Source organism: Dromaius novaehollandiae, chromosome 2 (genome assembly GCF_036370855.1).
Source record: "Dromaius novaehollandiae isolate bDroNov1 chromosome 2, bDroNov1.hap1, whole genome shotgun sequence".
NCBI lineage: Eukaryota > Metazoa > Chordata > Aves > Casuariiformes > Dromaiidae > Dromaius > Dromaius novaehollandiae.
This window is the reverse complement of record NC_088099.1, coordinates 114,120,426-114,140,822: the sequence shown is the minus strand read 5'-3', so window position 1 is coordinate 114,140,822 and position 20,397 is coordinate 114,120,426. Positions and strand designations below refer to the sequence as shown.

At 38.8% G+C, this 20,397-nt stretch overlaps 1 protein-coding gene across 3 annotated transcripts in view; it reads right to left on the bottom strand.

The window, feature by feature from the left end:
* PIEZO2 (piezo type mechanosensitive ion channel component 2) overlaps positions 1-20,397 on the bottom strand; it is a 320,150-nt gene that overhangs the window by 148,520 nt on the left and 151,233 nt on the right. The window lies entirely within an intron of this gene.

The following is a 20,397-nucleotide window of genomic DNA, read 5'->3' as shown; positions in this document are numbered from 1 at the left end:
TTCCATTCATCTTGCCGGGTCACTTTGAAACATCTGATATTTCAAGGTGAATCTAGTATTTCAGAGAACTTTATGCACCACTGTAGATGTCTGCAGTGCAATTCCCATTGGCTTCATCTGCAACTCCAAGAATCCCAGGCAAGGTCTCCTGAAAATACGGACTGAGCAACTAATAGTATCACACAGGAACTATGTGGTACAGTGAGTGAGAGAATTCATCTGTTTATCACTAGTCTCCTCCTTATGATCCAAAAATTATGGCAACTTTGGAGGTACCAAAGGATAGACACCAGGTTGCTTTGAAGAAATGCTGATCCTTGCTGTTGGAAGTGCATTTGGGGGATGGCTGTACTTACACTGCTTTGAAACTCAAACTTAACTTGTCTGGATCTGAGGTCTGAGGATCCACTCAGAGCCCACAGCCAGCACTTCACTGGACATAGGCAGCCCTCAGTCTATGTTCATGCTGACATGACTGGTTCAAATGACAAGTTAGATATGATATTGGTTCAAATGGCAAGCTAGATATGATCCTCAGGGCAAACCCTGGCACTAAGTAAAGCATGGAAGCTGCTGAGCATGCCATATATTTTACCCACAATACCTAAGGCTGCACTTTGAGAGAATTTTGGTCATGTGAAGTAAAAGCGTGCGAGGAAGAGGGAAGCAAAAATGCATAGAAAAGTACTTATAAAAATATTAGCATACGCTGACCTACCCAGTATACAAGTTCAAAGGGCTCCTGAAGTATTTGTAAAATCTTAATCATTGCTTACAAACTATGTCTGCATGGATTCAAAAACCAAAAGTACACTTCACTTTCTCAGGAAAGATACCTTGCAATGAAGAACACTTTCTGTATTGCAAAAGTGCTTAATCACATCTTAACCAAACATTTACTTTCCAAACACTGCTATGCAGAGAGAGTACAGCTATTTGAAACTAAATGCACATGCCAAATTTTCGGTACCTCATTGCTTGCATAAAATATCCAACATTAAGAAATTATGGATATGTGCAATATATTAACAGTTGGTTTATGCCAATTTTTCATTTTTAAAGCACCCTTTAAAGAACCCTGTTCTTCACTGAATAAAGGACAAGTTCCAGGTTGCCCAGGGCAGCACACATAAGAGATAAAATTTAGCACGGATTTAGCAGCTATCATGCAAAGCATTCAGTTGTGCTACTGCCAGGTTCGTGACAGTACAGTGTAACGCTTGCTTTGCCCGTGTCCCACAGCTCCAAATATGCAGCAGGACTGATGTTACGCAGCCAAGGAGGAAGTGAGCGCATTCCCATCCACACCCATGGCCCTGTGCGTGCCAACCTCCACAGAGCTCTGCAAAGGACAAGCCAATTCGCAGCACAAATTACTTCATGTCAAAATGGGAATGTGATGTTGCATGGAGGCAGAGGCAAAGTGAGCAGAAGAGAGCTGAGGATACCTCAATCACTGGTGCATTTTGGTTTGAAATCTTCAAAGAGATTTTCCCTAGCAAGTATCTACACTTCTTACTTGCTCCTCACTTAGGCACATACTGCATATGAATTTGGCTAAAGTACTAATTCAACATTCACTGATCATTGCAAAACATATGCAATTAATTCAGTCTGTCCATTACTTACCTTAATGCTCATAAATACTTGGTGACTTACAGCTAGCTGTTGAAAGTGCTGAAAACACTGAAGTAGGCTGACATTCAGTGATTATTTCAAAATGTATTTGATCCCTCTCTCTGTAACTTTCATTGGTTGGAGTATCAACAGATCAGCATTTCAAACTACCTTTTATTTCATTCTATAGCCGACATATAATACATTGACAGAAAGCAAAGACACATCCAAATTTTCCAGTTCGCGGCAGATGAGAAGGGAATATTACTTCCCCAGTTACAGCATGCAACATTGTAAATTACTGGCATTGTACAAAGCTGGATTATCCTCAATATAGAAGAAAGGCATGCAACAACTATGACATACTATGGTTCAAGATGGAGTATCCAAGACATTTCAGTGGGAGTATGGGGTACTCCCCCCTTCTCCTACACCTTCCTAATTCAAAAACATCCAACTGCCCCAGCACCAGGGATGAAGCATCCACCAGCAGCCTCGATTCTTGCATACATCTCCCTCAAGAAATAAATCCCACACTGTCTTGACTGCTCTAGGCATGACAGTGTTTGGTTTTGCTGTGTCGAGTGGGAAAGGATGGAAGGAAGGCAATGATTCCGCCTTCCCCACTGCCACCTGCCAGGAAATCCCAGTCGGCTCAGAGGCCCATGGTCACTGCAGAAAGCAAGCCCCAGCCATCAGGGGAGTGAGTCTGCAGTATCACAGTGAGAGACAGTGCTCAGGCAGCTCTCACGTACCCCACTACCCATCTGTTCTCCACTAAAACTGGACAGAAGGAACACCCTGATTTCAGCATGGTGCACTTTGCCAATTCTACAGCATCGTCAAAAAAAGAAGAGCAATAGAAACGAGTGGCAAACTAGATGTACCGCCATCTTGAGATGCTACTTCTTATTTTTCTTTAAAAGGTACATATGAAGCAGTTCCTGAGTGGGAAACCCCCTGTGCATGTGTGGGAGCAGAGAGAAAATTCCCAGCACTGATCTGAGGCAATCCAGTCAACAACTGGGACGGATCGCAGCCAAAAGGAGTCTCGGGGTGACCCATCTCAGGTGTGGGAGCTGACTGTGGTAGGGTTTTGCCGGTGTGCAAGACTCTGACCTTGGCCAACCACTGAAAAGGACAGGATTGCTCAGAGCCAAATGGAGCAAAAAAGAGTTGAAGTTGAGTGCTCCCACGTTTACCTGCAGCCTGGGTGCCCTTGGGCAGCGCGCTGCGGCAGTCTGTGCAGACCCTTGTACACGGTACATTAGTACTCCACCAGCCACAGGCTTCGCTGTGTTTCAGGTGCCAATCGCTACTTGGACATCTCACATGATTTATTCATGAACACAAACCAACGAAAACAAAATAAAACACAAAGCCAAGCTGTTAAGCATGCATCCTAGAGAGTTTTTGGATACTAATTGCAATGCTGATTGCTCTCCAGATTATAACAAGGACTAGCTTACATTCTGCTGTTGGTAGATTTACCACCGTATTGCTCCCAGCTACCACTGAACTGCAGGAGGCTTGGCTGGGCCAAAAAAACCGCTGACAACAGTCTAACAATTCAAGCGCTCAAACAACACAAGCCATAAAATACCTTCTATCAGATGTTTGTGACCTTTGAATCCCTAAATTAAATGGCATAAAAAAAGTTAGCTGAAATTGATTTAGCTGAGAAGAAAATAAGAAGCACATGGGGTAGCAGGAAACAAGCAACTTAAAAATCTTACAAACAGTTGGACAAGTAGGTTCTTACTAACAGAGATGATTTATGAGAGGATCTTAAGCAGTTGCTCAGCTAGCCCAGATCATCAGATCAGTATGACACAGTGACAGACACTTCAAAAGTGCAAGAATACTGTAATCAATAATTATATAAATGTCTGAGCAGAGAGAAATACTCTTACTACTTGCAGTTAGCAAGCAAAGCATATCTGAGGTTTAAAATCTAACACTTAGTAACTATAAAGTCTCATTTAGAGACATTATTTTGTCATCCTTCCTTCCCTCAGTTTCATGAGACTCCTTTACCCGTCCTATCCTGTATTAGTTTGTGATACTTAATGACATGGATCAGGTTGCTTCACTTTTTTGCAAGGTATCTAGAGCACTGTAGCATGCTAAAATAAATTACATAAAGTAATAACCATTCTTTGTTCTATCAGGCTAAAGCTTTTGGTTTCAATGTGGTAGAAATGTATCCCTGTTCAAGTTTAAGCTTTATTTCCCTTTAATCTCATTGGGTTGCTGACTGCATGTGTGTTCCAACTGGCAGCAAGGACTAAATTTTCCTGTTTGATTTACCTCCCTGTATCTCATGATCTCTTATTTGTCTCCATTTTCAGGTAGGCTTTTAAGCTCACTTAACCACTGGTGCTGCACAAAAAAAGACTAAAAACTGCTACTCTGAGATATTTGGGAATTCCTCTGTCATAAAAGTAAAATCAGTGTAACACTCAGGGTGTGGGGTTGGGGGGGTTGGCAGAGATGGATCAAGATGAAATTCCTCTGTCATAAAACTAAAATCAGTGTAACACTCAGGGTGTGGGTTTGGGGGGGTTGGCAGAGATGGATCAAGATGAAAACAGACATGACTGTAGTATACTGTGCTCTGCTAATATTAGCTGGATTGAATCACCCCCTTCCACAGCTCCCTCTCTTGAAAATCTGAGCTTCCTTCTACTAGGTGCACCACAGCTCCAGCTTCTTTCTGAAAGCCCTGATTTTAGTTAATTCTTCTTCCTGCCACAGACTACGAAGCTTTGGCAGCTCTGGTTTCAGACTTCTTGGTGCATCTTCTGGTTTCCGTTATGGTTGCTATACTTGCTGTTTGCCTGAATTGTGACTTCCCTTGGTGGCAGCATGGCTGGAATACAGCCTGCCTCAAGGAGAAACTGCAGCCTAGGTTTGGGGTGGTTTGTGATCTGTTCTTACCTGAATGCTATCTCAGGGTCAATGGCTGTCATCTTCTGTTGCCTTGTGATAGAGAAACAAGGCAAAACTGTTTCTTCTATATGTTAATTAATGAAGAACATATTAATTAATGAGGAAAATATTAATAAGAATAATCACTCTCTGCTCACTAATTAAAACTCTCCTTGCATGGCCAGATTATTCACATTACTTATTAAAATGAGTGTGCAGTCAGCATTTTACAGACAGGCACAAAACTGAAACACATACCATGAAGAAATGACTGACTAAGTTAGAGTCTGCGCTGTTCTTAATGAGAAAGGAGGGGGAATGGTATAAAAAGTCTCCGACTTCTCCTGTTGGAATCGCACTGCTCACTTCTGCAAAAAATCAGGGTTGCTACAGTAAGTCTCAGAGGTGGGATGGAAGAAGCAGATGGGGCAAAGGCTCTGGCCCATAGGCATGATTTTTCAAAGGGATGTGGTGGCATATATGATATTTCTGACTCGGGAACTTCTTTCCAAAGGTCAGTGCCAAGCACCTTGACCTAGAGTACAGACTTGAAGGAAGCTGATACAGTAGATAAAAAAATGTAATGATACTACTGCGTATGATTAATGAATCTGTATCACAGTTCATATGGATTCCCAAAGCAGTGTTTCCTAAAGAAACAAGGCTTATTACATGATGCTGGGTATGCAAGTGGGTGGATTACCTGAGAACATAAATGCAAATCCACAAGAAACCACAGACTTCATTATTCTGCTATGCATAGGACAACTTGTTCAGTCTTGATCTTAAGACCTTTAGATCAGTATTCTGAGTAAGTGAATCAGTTAAGCAACTTCCCCTGACAGTGCCAGTCTCTCTGTTTCTGAGTAAGTGAATAAGTTAAGCAACTTCCCCTGGCAGTGCCAGTCTCTCTGTTTCTGAGTAAGTGAATAAGTTAAGCAACTTCCCCTAACAGTGCCAGTCTCTCTGTTTCCCATTGTAGGGACTATGTTACAGGGTCTGAGACAGGTGTCAAAAGTGACCCATAAGTGAAAATGGGTTTGAAGGCACTTTGCGTGCTGTCTCTGAAGACATACCAGAAATAATGAAAAGAGACTGACTATGAGGATGTTTCAGACACTGCATTAAAAATTAAGCAAACTTTGTCTTTTGAAGTTTTGTCATCTCTTGGACAATAAAGAGTGGGAGAATCAAGTTCTTGGTTCACTCATTTTGCCACAGAAAGAGAGACTCAGATGATCAGCTGATACCAATTATAAATTATTGGTCAAGCTTACAGAAGGAAATGAAATATGGGGGCAGACTGTCCTGATTTCCAGCAGCACTGAACTGGAGCAGATGTGAGCATCAAGTCCCACATCTCTCTTTCCTCCCACATGTCTCTTTCTCTTCTGAATGGTAGCCCATGAAGGGAAATCTTGGCTTCTCAGTAAGCTCACATAATTCATCTGCATTTCACAAGAACACTGTATATTCCTTTGCATTCTGACGGTGCGTAGAGGCCGCATGAGTCCCCAGTGAACTGGGGGTGTTAACCTCCACTCAATTTTTCTCATCATATGCATATGGAAAAGAGTACTTACTGGCTGCTTGGAAGAGTCAATACAGAACATTTACTCATGTCAGAAAAATGGAAAAAATCCTATACTAGGGAGATCTCTTCCAGCGTTAATTGAATTTCCTAACACAAATGTTATTTTCTGAAAAAAAAGCCTCATTCATTTCCTCTATTTTTTATTAATTATTCACCAATTTACACGACTCCCTCACTTTATCTCACAATTTGCCAATAATACTTAATAATACTCTTCTTTTTTAATACAGACGAAGCCTACTAAAATTTTCTGTTTGTTCAGCTACCTCCTTTTTTGCATGTAGAAAAGGCCTTTATTTACCTGACCTTATTTCTCTTGTTTTTTCCAGGCACTCTGAATTTTCCAGAGCTCTCAAGAAAGAGGACTATTTGATCACACTTCAAATGTATTCCAGCTAGGATTTTGAAAGAGTGAGGCTGTTGCAATTAATGGATCATGATGAACATGCTTTAGATACACCACTAGTAAGTTTTTCATGTAAATGTTATTAGCTGGAAGGTAATTCTTAAATGAATATAAAAGAATCCTAAGAGAATTCACTAATGTATTCTCTCACCTTTCATTTATATCAGGCTTTATTTTTATATCATTATATGACTTATCATTGTTTTTTGCATCCATGTGCTTTACTCTGTTCACTGATGAGTTCTTATTTCAAAAGCTACAACTGAGTTGCCTGTTCATTCACAACTGCATCTGCTAAGGCAATGAATTTTTCTGTTGTGCAGTCCCTTGCCAATGTCATCACATAGCGGGGGAAGGCAGCCTGACGGCAAACGTACACATACACTTAAGCTACAGCAAGACAACAAATAAATAAAAAGTAATCGAGCTAGTTTTTTACATGCTGAAGCAGAACAAAGACATTTTATAACATTACAGTGACAGTGCGAGGGTAGGGAAGAAGAGATGACAGATACAGAAGATAAATTACACTGCTGTTTGCAGCAGTATGCAACAAATTTTTAAAAATGTACTATCATTTCCACCTTTGCAATTTGATTGTCTACAGTTAACCGAATAAGATATCTAACAGTTGCTTAATTCATTCTCACAGTGCAGAAATCAGGCTAGCATACTGCAGACAGGGTAGGACCACCACCACCACCGCTAGCACCGCGTGGACTCAAGGAGTGGAACTAACGAGGCCCAGTCTCTCCGGACGGAGAAGAGAGAGAGAAGCAGAAACAGAAACTGTGATAGAAAGGGGGGAAAGAGGCTCTTGCAAGGCAGGTACAGCAGGACGGTGGCAAAATTTGTAAGAGAGTTTTCTCAGTGCCTGCCAGTGAACAACAGCCCCTGTCCACTGAGACAAGATTACAGTCTGGCATGAAGGTCCACTTGTAAAGTCTCATCCTAACACATTTGTGTTTACAATGACACGTCATGATGACACGTCATTGTAAGATCTACGGATGCTTTGCAGTTTGCTTGACTTGATAAGGTTGAATAAATGTGATGGGTTTTGCCCTTTCTTTTTCTCCCTTTGCAGTGTTTTAAAGAGATAAATGAGGTGTAAAACAGCCAACAATCTGGTCAGAAACTTGCAGTCAACATCTCCTCTAACAGCTGTCTCTAAACTTTCCAGTAGGGTAAGTTGCATAATTTCTTCCTAGTAGCAAATGAGATCCTGTATCATGTAGCCTCAACCCTATTGCCCAAGCTTTGCAAATACAAGTGGTCAAATGCTTTCTGAAAGTGTAAGGCTCCTTGTGAACACACAACACAACACATGCACATGATACATCTCTGTCTGCTTATTGTGGACCCTCAGGAAAGAGAATGGCTTTTTCCACCCAGACAGCTAATGCAACCTACCCCAAATTACCCCTTCCCAGGGGCAGATACAGGCTGGTAGGAAGCTGAGGTCTGGGTGACCTGCCCCAGCAGTCATCTGGTCTCCCCTGCCACTTTTCCTGGGACATCCCCCCTCCTCCACTGTTGTATGACAGCAAGCAACAGGGAAAGCAAAGAGGCCACACTGATTGTCCTCATAAGCCTGATGTGGTCTGTGGGCTGAAAACTGTTGCTGTTGGGTAAAAATGTTAGAGGGCATAAAAAACCTCTAAAAAGGCCAGTATTGCCCACGATTGATTCCTGGAGAGCCTGACTTTACTGCGCATCTATGTTTTCTTACACTTCCACCTTCTGGAGCCATGTGACTAGGAGAACTCCTCCGTTTTCCTTACAAAGAATATACATATCCATTTTTAGCCCTCACGGCTGTGAAGAAAAGGTTTGAAATGTTAAGCAGCTTCACTGTTGACTCTTCAAGAATCAGGAGAAAAACAACATCATTTTCAAAACTTTTAACTTTTAAGCTGTTCTTGATTATTTTTGACATTTGATTATTTATTTATTTATTTATTTATTTATTACTTTAAGTTTGGCACTAAGACAAACGATGAAAAGACTGCAGAGCTTGTGTCTTTACATCTACAGGAAAAAAATCAGCGTAATGGGGTGAAGGAAAATTATTTTTTGTTTCTTGTTAAACACAATAACATATTGAAACATAAATATCTTTGGTATCTTCATCTGAGTTTTTCTAGTACCAGTTACCTCTGTAAAGACAGGAAAAATATATACTTGAAAATACTCATGTTTTTCAAACTAATTACTAAATAACTGACCAAATTTTCAGAAATTGCAAATATTGACATTCTGTATGGAAAACAAAATTCTCACTGGGCCCCAAATTATATATTTATAGTGCCATGCTAAAAAACTCATAGTTCCCACCCCAAAAATGACTTCTGTATGAGACATGAATGCTACTAATTTAACATATGTAATTACAAAGGCAGTATAATTAGAGATAGTCCTAAGCAGCAAAATTTGAATTTCTATTTTCATCCAAATTGCCCTAGTATACCTAGTTTTAAGACCGGAAGTAAGCCCATATTGACTCCTCTTTTTCAGTGGCTACTAAATGATTCCACTTTCCAAAAGCTATCCACTAGGTTGGATGTACTAAAAAGTAACTTTATAAAAGTACTTGCCTGTGGTTTCTAAATACATCTTGGCTCTACTGTTTTCTTAAAGAATAAATGACCAAATCAGCACAAAAGCTAAATCTCAAAGTCATTTAAAAGGTCAGCTCCCCAGGGCACAGTTTAAGAAAAAAACTACAAGGATTCCATGCTGCTTAACTACAGCACTGCTCCAGAGAAGCAGTTCATAAAGTTCTCCGCAGTAGTTTCCTATTTAAAATGTTATGCAAGAACAATATTAAGAATGCTAAAAGTAGTGAAATGTTATTTTTTTCAGATCAGGCATATGAGGAATCATAGGACTAAGGCAAGATTATTTTCAGCAAAAAGTGGATCTTCTTTGTCAAAAAAATGAATATGAAAATGATTAGCAGATATTTGATTATTGGAATACTGCAGTAAAAACAGATTTGGGTAGCTCTTTGATTTGGAACATTAGATGAGCAGAGTTGATTCAGCTAAATTCCCTGCACTTGGAACAGAAAGATTACAGGTAAAATGTTCAAGAGTCATTAAGGAATTCTTGAGATATAAATCCAATTCCAAAAGTGACTCAAGCACTTGCAAGATGTCATGTTGATGCTTTTAAAAAGTTTAAAATGCTACAGTTTTGATTTTTAATGTTCCCAGAATCCAAGAGTCCTCTATTTTTACAGAAAAGAAACTGTTCATAACCCTATGGCCAAACTCTGCAAATTGGCTAAATGATGAAAACATGCCTAAGATCACTCAGTCATGATAGCACTGTAAGTCTCTGTATGACACAGTCTCTTGTGAAAAGGGAGGACCACTGAGAAATATGTACTGACATTGCTGGTCCTCTGTCAATTCTGAAGATAAACCCAAGAATTTGATCTCTCAGGCCTGAGAACCCTAACTCCTAAAACAGAAAAGAAAAGAAAAGACAATGTGCCTACTCATAAGCATCTTGTAATTAATAATTCAGCTGTGTTTTTCATCTACACATGGTTGAACTTCAGATTTATCATAGGCATGTGACATGATTGCGAGCTTCACTATTTGCAAGAGATTTGTTTTCAGGATGTTTGCATATCGAATCTTTTGATAGGTGCACAGGAGGCTTAACAGGAAACCAGACTATCATTCTTCTTCTGAGTAAGTGGCATCTTGACTTTTAGCATATCCCTGCAGAGGATTAAAACACAGTGATCACACAACTGTGCTTTACTTGTATAGCAAACAACACGATTCCCTCCTGGACTACTTGGTATGAAGTCCACCTTGGATTTTTAATCTCTAAATCCTACAGTTTAGTTATTTATGTCACTAACAACCAATTTATACCTTGGTTCCACAACGCTTACCTTTATGAAATACACCCTTGAAGTCTTTGGAGTTGCTTATATAATTAAAGAGTGTGTGTTCAGACATCTAGAAAAATTCCCATTGCTACTTTCAATATTGTTTAAAAAGAAAGTGTCAAACTATCTGCAATAAACACAGAGGAAGTACCTTTTTGGCATATTACAGTGATGTACTCTGGAGAATATTCATGAATACTATAATTATTTTAGGTACAGATTGTTTATGTTACCATTAAGATAATTGCTTAACCAGAAAAATGGGGAACTAGGAACTATAAAATCTTTTAAAATCTGCTCAGAATAAATGAATTTATTTTACTGAATGTTTACATCTTTCATGATAGATAGTTTACCACTTTTTAATAAGGACAACTTTGAGGAAAGGCAGTAGCTAAGAAAGCAATTACTAGGCTAAGCATTTTAGACAAATGGTGACCATCTCCAGAAAAACTTCTGCAAAAATAGTCTCATTTGGTGAATCTTCATCTTCTCACAGGTGCGCACCGCCCCTCCTTACAAGGGCTGTGAAAACATCAATAGCAACATTTTTAAAAGTATTCTATGAAATGATTGCAGAAAAAAATGTGTTCTTTTTTACAGAAGGTATGGTAGCATATTGCAAAAGATCATGCAAATGAAATGAATCTGTCCAAAAAAGTATTAGCATGTAAAAATTAGCTTAAATTTTAAAAGTATGCTAAAAATATTTAAAAACATTGTTAGAGGAAATAAAAAGTATGGTGCAGACTATAATCCATACCTTAGAATAAACAAAATAAACACCAAATTCTAATTAGGTGTCTTAGGAGTTCACCATAACATATGCCATATTTGCCCCAGAGAATGGGGTATTGCTCATCTGACATAGAAAGTGCTAGTACAAACCTCCCTAAGGCTGTAAAAAAAAGAAAAAGAGGAAAAAAACAGAGCACCTCTAAGCTAGCTGGAATTCCCCTATAGGAGAGAGTCCTTCCACACTGACCACTAAACCACCCCAAAATGGGAATGCCTGTCGGGCACAATTGATACAGCCTGGAACTGGAAATTCTCTGTAGGCCACAGCTATTAGCGCACTGTAGAACACAAGTGGTAAACGGGATAATGCTCCAAAAAGGGGACTAATTAGTTCTGATCTCATTTCGGGTTACGCTTACGGTAGGGGGCTCAGAAAACATTTCCTTCTCAGTGGGAGAAACAGGATTATGTTACTTCACACAATATTATCGCATGTTAAATACAGAATACTGTTTGTTAACAGGGAGGCAGAAACAGCTTTACTCCAGGTAAGGAAGTACTACTTGTGTCTGAGCATGCTGGAATACATGTTGCTTTTGTGAATATTGGAATAGAAGTGGATACTGCAGAGAAATCCCTGAAGTTAAAATGGTTTAAAACTAAATTGAATTTGTTTCTCTTTCAGAATTTAATACTGACTAAATGATTTCATGTGACATACTATTATGGAAAATGCCTCAGTTTGTTCTTATCTTTTTAAACATTGTTTTTGTTCTTTGAAAATATAATCTAATTTTTATTGTGGCTTTCTCTGTCATTCAGATTTTTATCTAAAAGTCTCACTTTTTGTCAGAGCAGCAAAGAAAACTTGATTTAAGATAAAATCTTAGGCATGCAGTATATATAAAATCAAACTGAAAACACATTTCTCTATTTTTATGTTTCCTGCACTATAGACGAATATAAACGAATACTTTAACACACGCACACACAAATTCCACTGTCTTGGCCACCATGAAATAACTAAACAAGGGAAGGTTTGAAAATTAAAATAAAGTAATCTCGGCACCCCATCTTGCCAGTACTGTGCTGCTCATGGCCTTGAGACAAGTGCATGCATGTGGGAAGTCCACTTCACTTGTCCATCGCTCCTTGGAAAAAGAGCTGGAGCGCTGCTGTTTGAAGGATACGAACAAGCCCTTCCACTGTGGTTCTGCTCTAAGTTCTCTACCTATCAGTCAGATAACAGCCAGACAGTAAAATGACTAAACCAGGATATCATCTGGAAGACAACAGTTTCTTTACAAGCAATAAACTATAACGAGCAAAACATTACTCTTCTATTCACTATCTTTAAAGGGAAGGCAGGGAACTGATTCCATCTTCAGCTCTGCACATTACTTTTAGCTACCTTATTATTCCAAGAACATACATAATGGTAATCACTGTAGAAAAAATTCATATTTATTAACTCCTGTAAAAGTAGGATGGAGGTCATAAACAAAGATCTGCCAAGAAGGCCAAGGACACCTATAAATTAATCCTCATCACCATATGCAAGGCCTGAGTGGGCAGTACAATAGAAAATATAAACAAAACATTGATTAGTCTAATCTCAGTGAAAAGAAATAAGTAAAGGACTTGTGCCTTAAAAGAGAAGACATGTTTTCTATGCTATTTGAACTTCTGAACTCAGCATGCCACACCAGACTGTTTACATCTCCAATGTTATTGTCCACATTGGGAGGGGTGGGAATGGGGAGCCCAGGGTAAACGGCAACTGGCCAATGCTCTCACCACCCTGCCAAGAGCTGAAATGGGGCTCAGAACAGCCCGGTCACGGAGCTGGGAGCACTGCTAGCAGCCCGAGAAACCTTGACAAGAACGCACTCGGGTCAACCTGCCTGGCTCTTAACTTGAAGGGCACAAGTCATCGCACTGAAGTCAAGGGGAGCACCAGGCACCTAAAACCTTAAGCACTTGCTTAAGTGCTTGTGGGACAGGGCATCTGAACAGTTGCATAGGCTCCTATAGCTATTTTTTCCAAAATGGAGAAGGAGGTGTTTCCCAGGGCCCTCATCAAGTCCCTCCAATTGTACCACTGCACCCACATTTCCTCTTCTGAGATTCAAATTATACAACACACACAAAACACAGTGAACATTGAGTCTGCACTGTTTCATTTTAAATAATCTCTTAAGGATCAAACCATGCAGTCTCTTGCAGCCCCTGGCTGAGGCAATAGTTCCAAAATGATGTTAATGGGAGCTTTGCTCAAGTAAGGGCCATAGAATTCAGCTGCATATGAAGAAAGTGCTTGAAATTACAGAACAAGCTATCAGGATAAGACTTTATATTTCAAAGATATATTTATGCTTTTATTAAATCACTGGAGAGCATGGGGAGGAGTGGAGGATGCCACTATAGAAAATGATATGGTATTTGGATTCCAAGCCAGGATTGTGCATAATAAATATTTATAGAATCCTGCGGTATTCTCTTCTTTCTGTTTATTCTTTACGTGTCACCCAAAGAAACTCTGGCCAAGCACCAATGAAGTATCACAGCGAGTTACGAGCAATCTAAGTATGGGGGAAAGAGGAAAAACAGATTGTCAGTAGGCTCATAATTAGCAGCCTAGACCTGGAAGGAGGCGCTTGGGAAGTGTCTCTGATGTGTCTGGGTTCCAAAGTTCACCACATGTCATGAGCGGTTTAGGAAATTGAGTTCTCAGTCTCTGTAAGGGGTAGGGAAGATATACACAGTATTTTTGGCTAGTCCGAACAGGGGCATGTGTGGAGCAGCTGCAAAAGCAGACATCCGTCTACTCTCAGAGACTAACAGAGGAACAAAAACGCATCACACAGTGATGACAGCCTGCTTGCTGCTGGCTTCTACTGGGAAAGTTGTGTCTCTCTACCTGCAGGATTTGGGGATGTGGTGTTTATTTTGCTTCAGCTTGATCCAGTTCAAAACAATGCAGATTGTCCTCATCACTTTGTGATTAGAAGAGTAGTTGAAGGAGCTACTGAAATAAACAGAAGATCTGGAATATATTTTCATAGGAGCCTTTCTTCTTATCCAGGGTCTAGCCTTGACATAGCAATCAACTCACTTCAGCTGTCTCTTCTTTCCCGCTTTCCTCAACAGCCTTATCTCCTGCCCTGCTCCTACCTCCTTCACCTTTCTTCTTCTTGGAGTGTGAGACCTACCGATTCCAAATTTCCATTTCTTTTTTTCAGAAAGAGTAAAAGGATTAAAAAACTGAATGACAAGCCCATAAGTCAATGCACAGTACTTTACTGACAGAAGCGACTACCTCTGTTGGTCACATTCAGCATCTCTTTGGCCAGAATCAGGAATGCTATGTGTTGCCTGTTCTCCATAGACATTGCTACTGTACAAACACTGCAGTTTTGTCATTCTGAATCTTGTATTAATAGTATATGCAGCTGGAGTCATATATTTTTTGCATATATAAACCTGTAATTTCTAATCAATAAGAATTTTTTGCATAGTAATAAAATAACAATCAATTATTTCAGGATCAACTGAAGCTTTCAACCAAACATGCCTTCAACACAGAAAGCTCAGTTTTCGATACAAGTAACTACCTTTTCACTAAGAAACTGGTGTTCAAAAGTTCTCTTCTCCGTGTCACTGAAACAGCTATTCATTATGAAAAACATACTTATCGAAAGTTGCCAAAAGTATAATAGCCACACATCTGTTATTCAAATATATTTTATATTAATAACATATATATTAATATATATATCTAAATCAGTTGGTATTTATTTAACATATAATAACAGTTATTAAATCATTCTTAAATCTGTCTTGTGGAACACTAATGTAAAGCATTACACACAGGACAGAAACACAGGACAAAAAGTAAAAGGGGAGTAGATGCGTTGTTAGCAGCTGAGCAGTTAGTAATTGAGTTAGAAATTACAGCTCAGAAAAGAGCTGTAAGAGGGATCTGAAGTCTGGAACGCCTGCAGGACAGTGATTTTTAAGTGACCATTTAAACTTTTAACAATGTAAGCTTTAAAAATATTAGATCATTTCTAGGTCAGCAAATACCTAACAGCAGAAGACACTTCTGTAATCACTATTGAATCTACTAAACAAGGACATAAGATCCATCATCAGGTAGCTCAAACTAGAGATATTCAGATTAAAAGACGACCTTTTTTATTTTTAATTTTCAGCAGTGCAGACGTGGCCATTTCCTCCACACTGGCAGTGGCTCTTTTGAGGCTCTGTGCTGTAAGTCTCAAAGCAGCTCCATTACAGGTGGAGGCCAGCTGAGCAACCGACCTGATCCTCGCTGCCTTTGAATTTTAAGGGGCTTTGTGCATTGAGCTTTCTTTTTTATTGCCAGGGTAGCCAGGAAACAAGCACAGTTACTGTGAATTGTTCATAACTATTTCACTAAAAAGCCTGAATGAGCCATTTCCACCTGATGAGTCCAGTGTGTGATTGAAAAAATCTTAAGCCAGTGAGGTGACCAATGCCTTCTGAAACACATTTTTAGGGACATTTGGCGTAAAGTAGAAGAGAGCTGACTGCTTTCCAGACATTTTCATTAATACTTGGGTGTTATCTAAACAGGCACTAATAATGGGCAATACCACCCCAGGCTAACAGTAGGAAAAAAAAATCATCCTGTGTATCCACAAAACTACCTGCTTTGGTTCTTCAGTATTCAAGCAAACTCCAGTTACTAAAGAAACAGTGCGAGGCAACAATCTGCATGGCATGCAGGTATCACACACATATGCTTAACATTTGAAAGCGTGCTTCTTGTAGGACAGCAGAATACAAATGAATGTTCTTCATAATTCTCCAAATTTCTTCAAAATGCTCTGCAAAAGCTGCAGTCAGGAACTGCAGTCAGGATCATGTTGGACAAAGGTGATGACTACTCTAATACATTGCAATTAGCTTATTTGTAATGTCTCACAAAACAATCAATAACAAAAAGACCTTCATTTAAATCTATCAAACCCAGATACACTCCATTTAATTGAAAAGCTCTTAAGTCTAGTCATTTCCTGGATATAAAGCTACTTTACTCAAGCTCCAGCATTTTTAATTTATCTCACACTGAAAAGCAGCATGCTCAACACACAAGTAATGCTTACATAAAAGCGCAGCAATCAGACCTCTTGATGTCTCTGTGTTTTTCAGGATACGAAGACAACAGCAATGTAAACACTCTACTATTGCAGAATAAACATCATGTAACCACAAAGTAGCGATGACATAACCTGTATATTATCTAACCTGTATATTATCTGGGCTTAATTTTCTGCAGTGTAAACTGAGTGTCTACATTTCCTTCTGTCCCTCAATCCACTCTAAAATAGGCTGTTAAGAGGAACATTTTATATGGATTTTCCAGTTTTTAAGCAAAAACATATTCCTCCTTAGGACATGACTTTGAAAGGCTCCTTTCTGCATATCTAAAAATCTCAGTTCCTCCTGGAATGAGAATGTTCTTGCTCAGACAATACATGTAAATGTTACTGATATTTCACAGCTGACTCAGGTGTGCCTAGGTCAACAGCTTGCAGGGGATATGTTTTTAAATAGCAGAACATGTGCTGCTGCTTCTTTTCTTAGTGTTCATACAGAGACTATCAAAATGGCTCTATAGGATCAGACCTAAGATAGACCTAGTCCTGTACCCTGTCTCCATCAGTGGCCAGAAAGGGATGCCTACTAAGGGGTATAAGACGGGGAAAACATATAGTGATACATTCTCAGAATAACCCCTCAGATTGAGATATTTGCAAGTCTAGGATTTCTATTTATGTGAATGCAAGTTACATGCACTTCCTGCATCAAAATACTACATACAGTAGTGTGTACCCCTTTGTTTACTTTGGGAATGATTCTTTAAGCTTAAGAAATACTGACATTAAGCACATATACAATATGATATAAAACAAATATTGCTAAAAAAATTAACTGTGGACTTCATATATATATAATTCATGGATCTTTTAGCGAACAACTTGTTCACTTGTTGCTTGTTTGCTTGTTGATATACATTCTATAAAAGCTTGCACTAAAAATACAAGGAAGAAGATATAAGTATTACGTATGATTAAAAAAAAAACTTAATTTTTCCACTCCTTTAGAGGAATATTTTTTGTTATTTTCTCTCTGTCTAAACTGATATGAGAACAATTCTGCTTCTATGACTATAGCAAACCAAGCACATTCAAATCTTTATCCCATCAGTGCTAATGCACTGCTTCAATTAAAGTAATTACAGAATGACAATCAATCTGTCAGGGTGCAGAAGTATCGTCTGAAAGTCTTTCTTTTCAAGCCAGAATGTCAATAATGGGATATGTACAGTAATCTCTTCTAAACATTTGCCTCCTCTCAGGCAGGCTTCTTAGCTGCAATTCAGCCTATTAAGAATTCTTCATGTTTCATGTGATACATACATTACACACACACAGGTACTGTGGGTTCCCCTTGATGTTTTGAAACACCTCACAAACTGGAAAGTGCTTTCTAATAATACATCACAAATAAAACATCTCATAACATCAGTTTAAATAAACTGACCATTTTACCTTTGCATTTTCAATCCATAGACCTGAGGTATCAATTCATTCTATCATTACTCAAAACCACTTTTTTTCTACTCTGATTACGGCAAACAGTATCAGCAGGTGATAAGCTTAAAGGGAGAACAGAGCAATGAAAGAATCAGTATTTCACCGTAGTGTCCTCCAGACCTGTATGATATGATGATGAATAAAATGCTCATCGAGAAATCAAATTGGATGTAACTTGCTAAAAAACGCACAATCTATAAAAAAAAAAAAAATCCCTCAATGGTACTAAACCTGGCGACTAGAAGTGTGTAATTTTCATTAATGTACAATTTCTTTTGCGGTGGTGTTAAAAACACTCTACCTCTAAACAGACAACATCCAGTAAGGTGTCACAATTAAGGAATTTCTAGTCTGATTCTTGATTAGGTAGTGAGTCATCTCAAATCATACATGTTTATGAACCAAAGCCCCTCCACTACTGCTGTAACAGAATTGTATTTTTCCTTTCAAACAGTTTTCCTTTCAATTGATTAATACTGTGCCTTACACTATCTACAGATTTAACATAACCTGCAGGTTAAGCAGTACAATGCACTTGAAGTTTTCTAAACTAATGAAGAAAACTTCTAAAAAATGTTAAGACTAAAAATTTAAGCCAGAAACATTTAAAGATTAATTTTGATGAGAAACCCATCCAGGTTTATTAAATATTGTCACTATGAAAGACCGTGAAACTTCCCACTCTGCTTGCCTATATCACTGGGGCATTTTTAAGCTTACAGGGCAGTAGAAGAGACATTTTCATGTGGTTCTCTGACCTAAGTCTTAAAATATTTTTGACTCTTTGGAAGCTGTGAAATGAAAAAGCCAATGTTTCCTCAGATCCTTTTTGCACAACTACTGAACTATAAATATTCCATCTCATTCCGGATTTTCAAGTTGTGCTAATAATGTATGGTAATAAAATGGCTAAGTTTTTTTCAGATTAAAATGTTGGTCTTTACAGGAACAATTCTACTGGTATGAAGAGATTTACAACAGAAATGCATTTGAACTCTTGATTTTATTTGGTGGAGGGAAAGTGCTTTTACTGTTCTGTGGTATTTTACTTTTAAAATAATCAGAGCCCGTAAAGATACAAAGATAACTCAGTAACAGTGACAAGCTACATTTTCATGGAGATAAAGCTTTATCATGCTCAGAATGGTTTGCTTTTCTGATTTTCCATTTAAGAACCAAAAATACAATGTATCAATATTCACAGCAGTATTTATGAATATGAGAGAATAGAACTAAAATATAATCCTTTCTATGTACTACCTTGTCTACTATGTTAAAAACAGCACTGCCCTCAATTTTTAGAAAAGTAATATTGAACATGGAAAGATAGCCTTAATCCTTCTCTCCAGGTGCCACGTATCTAGCTGAAGACCAGAGAAAGTCAGATATTTATTTTTTCAAGTAGTGTTAGCCAAGCAGAATCCTTCTACAAAAGGACGATATTTTATTTATTGCTATCAAGATCTGAGGATCTTAATTACAGGTAGGGGCTAGGATATTTAAACCTAAGCAACAGTTTTACTTCTTGGGACTGCTTTGTGCCTTGAGTAGTGAAGGTTCATTCTGCTTCAGAGAACTGGCCTGTATCTTAACTACAGGCAAGGTGTTCAAATCAGCCAGTAAGGCCATAAAAGTCTGAGCATTTACGAAGATTACGCAAAGTCAGGGGGGGGAAAAAAAGGCTTTCTGTACATCAGGCAGCAAGATGGCAAGTCATTTTCTGTTTGACATGATTAATATCGCTATTTATCAACTTCAGAAAGGCCTTATTGTCTGCAGATTTTGCTGAGCTGCTGCAGGCAGTAAGCACAGCATGCACTCATACAACCTGAAGAGGAATCCCTTCTCGCCCAGTTAATACCGACTCAAGCACACCCGTGTACAGCTGCAAACTACTCTGTTAAAGGATAACAGCAAAACTCTATGTGAATGGGGAGCAGATTCTTCTGCTTACCCTTTGTAGAAGAATAAAAATGAGATTGAGCACTTCAACCTCAATGCCAGATCACTCTCAGTGGGCTTGGCCTAGAGGAAGTTCCAAGAGAGACATATGTTCCTGGTATGATGACCTTGTGGTTTAGTTTGGCTGCAGGAAGCTTTTGCACTTAAGGAATGCTGAATTCTGAATTTTCCTCTGATGCTAAATAGCTCTCTGCCAGCTTTGGTCCTCTTTCAACTTCATTTGCTTTTGTCAACTAATATGCCACAGGTTAGAAGTTTTGTGGAAAAAATAATATGAACAAGAGCAATATTTTCATTCATAAGTAAGACTTCTGCCCAAATAGTGTGTTGCCTTTTCTAATATTAACATGCTACATAGTCCCCAGCAAAAGATCTTAAGAGCCAAGTTCATATCATGGTAAGTAAGTTGCTTCAGATCACGTACTCCAGAAAAAGGACAGAAAACAAGAAGCTGAACATATATGTGCATGACACTGCATAACTTCCTCTCTACATTTGAGGCCACAGATACATTTGATCAGCTAAAATAAATAATTCTGCAGTCCTGCACATGCAGTTTTTCTTCCTTTTCTGCTTGCACTGTTAAGGAAACGAG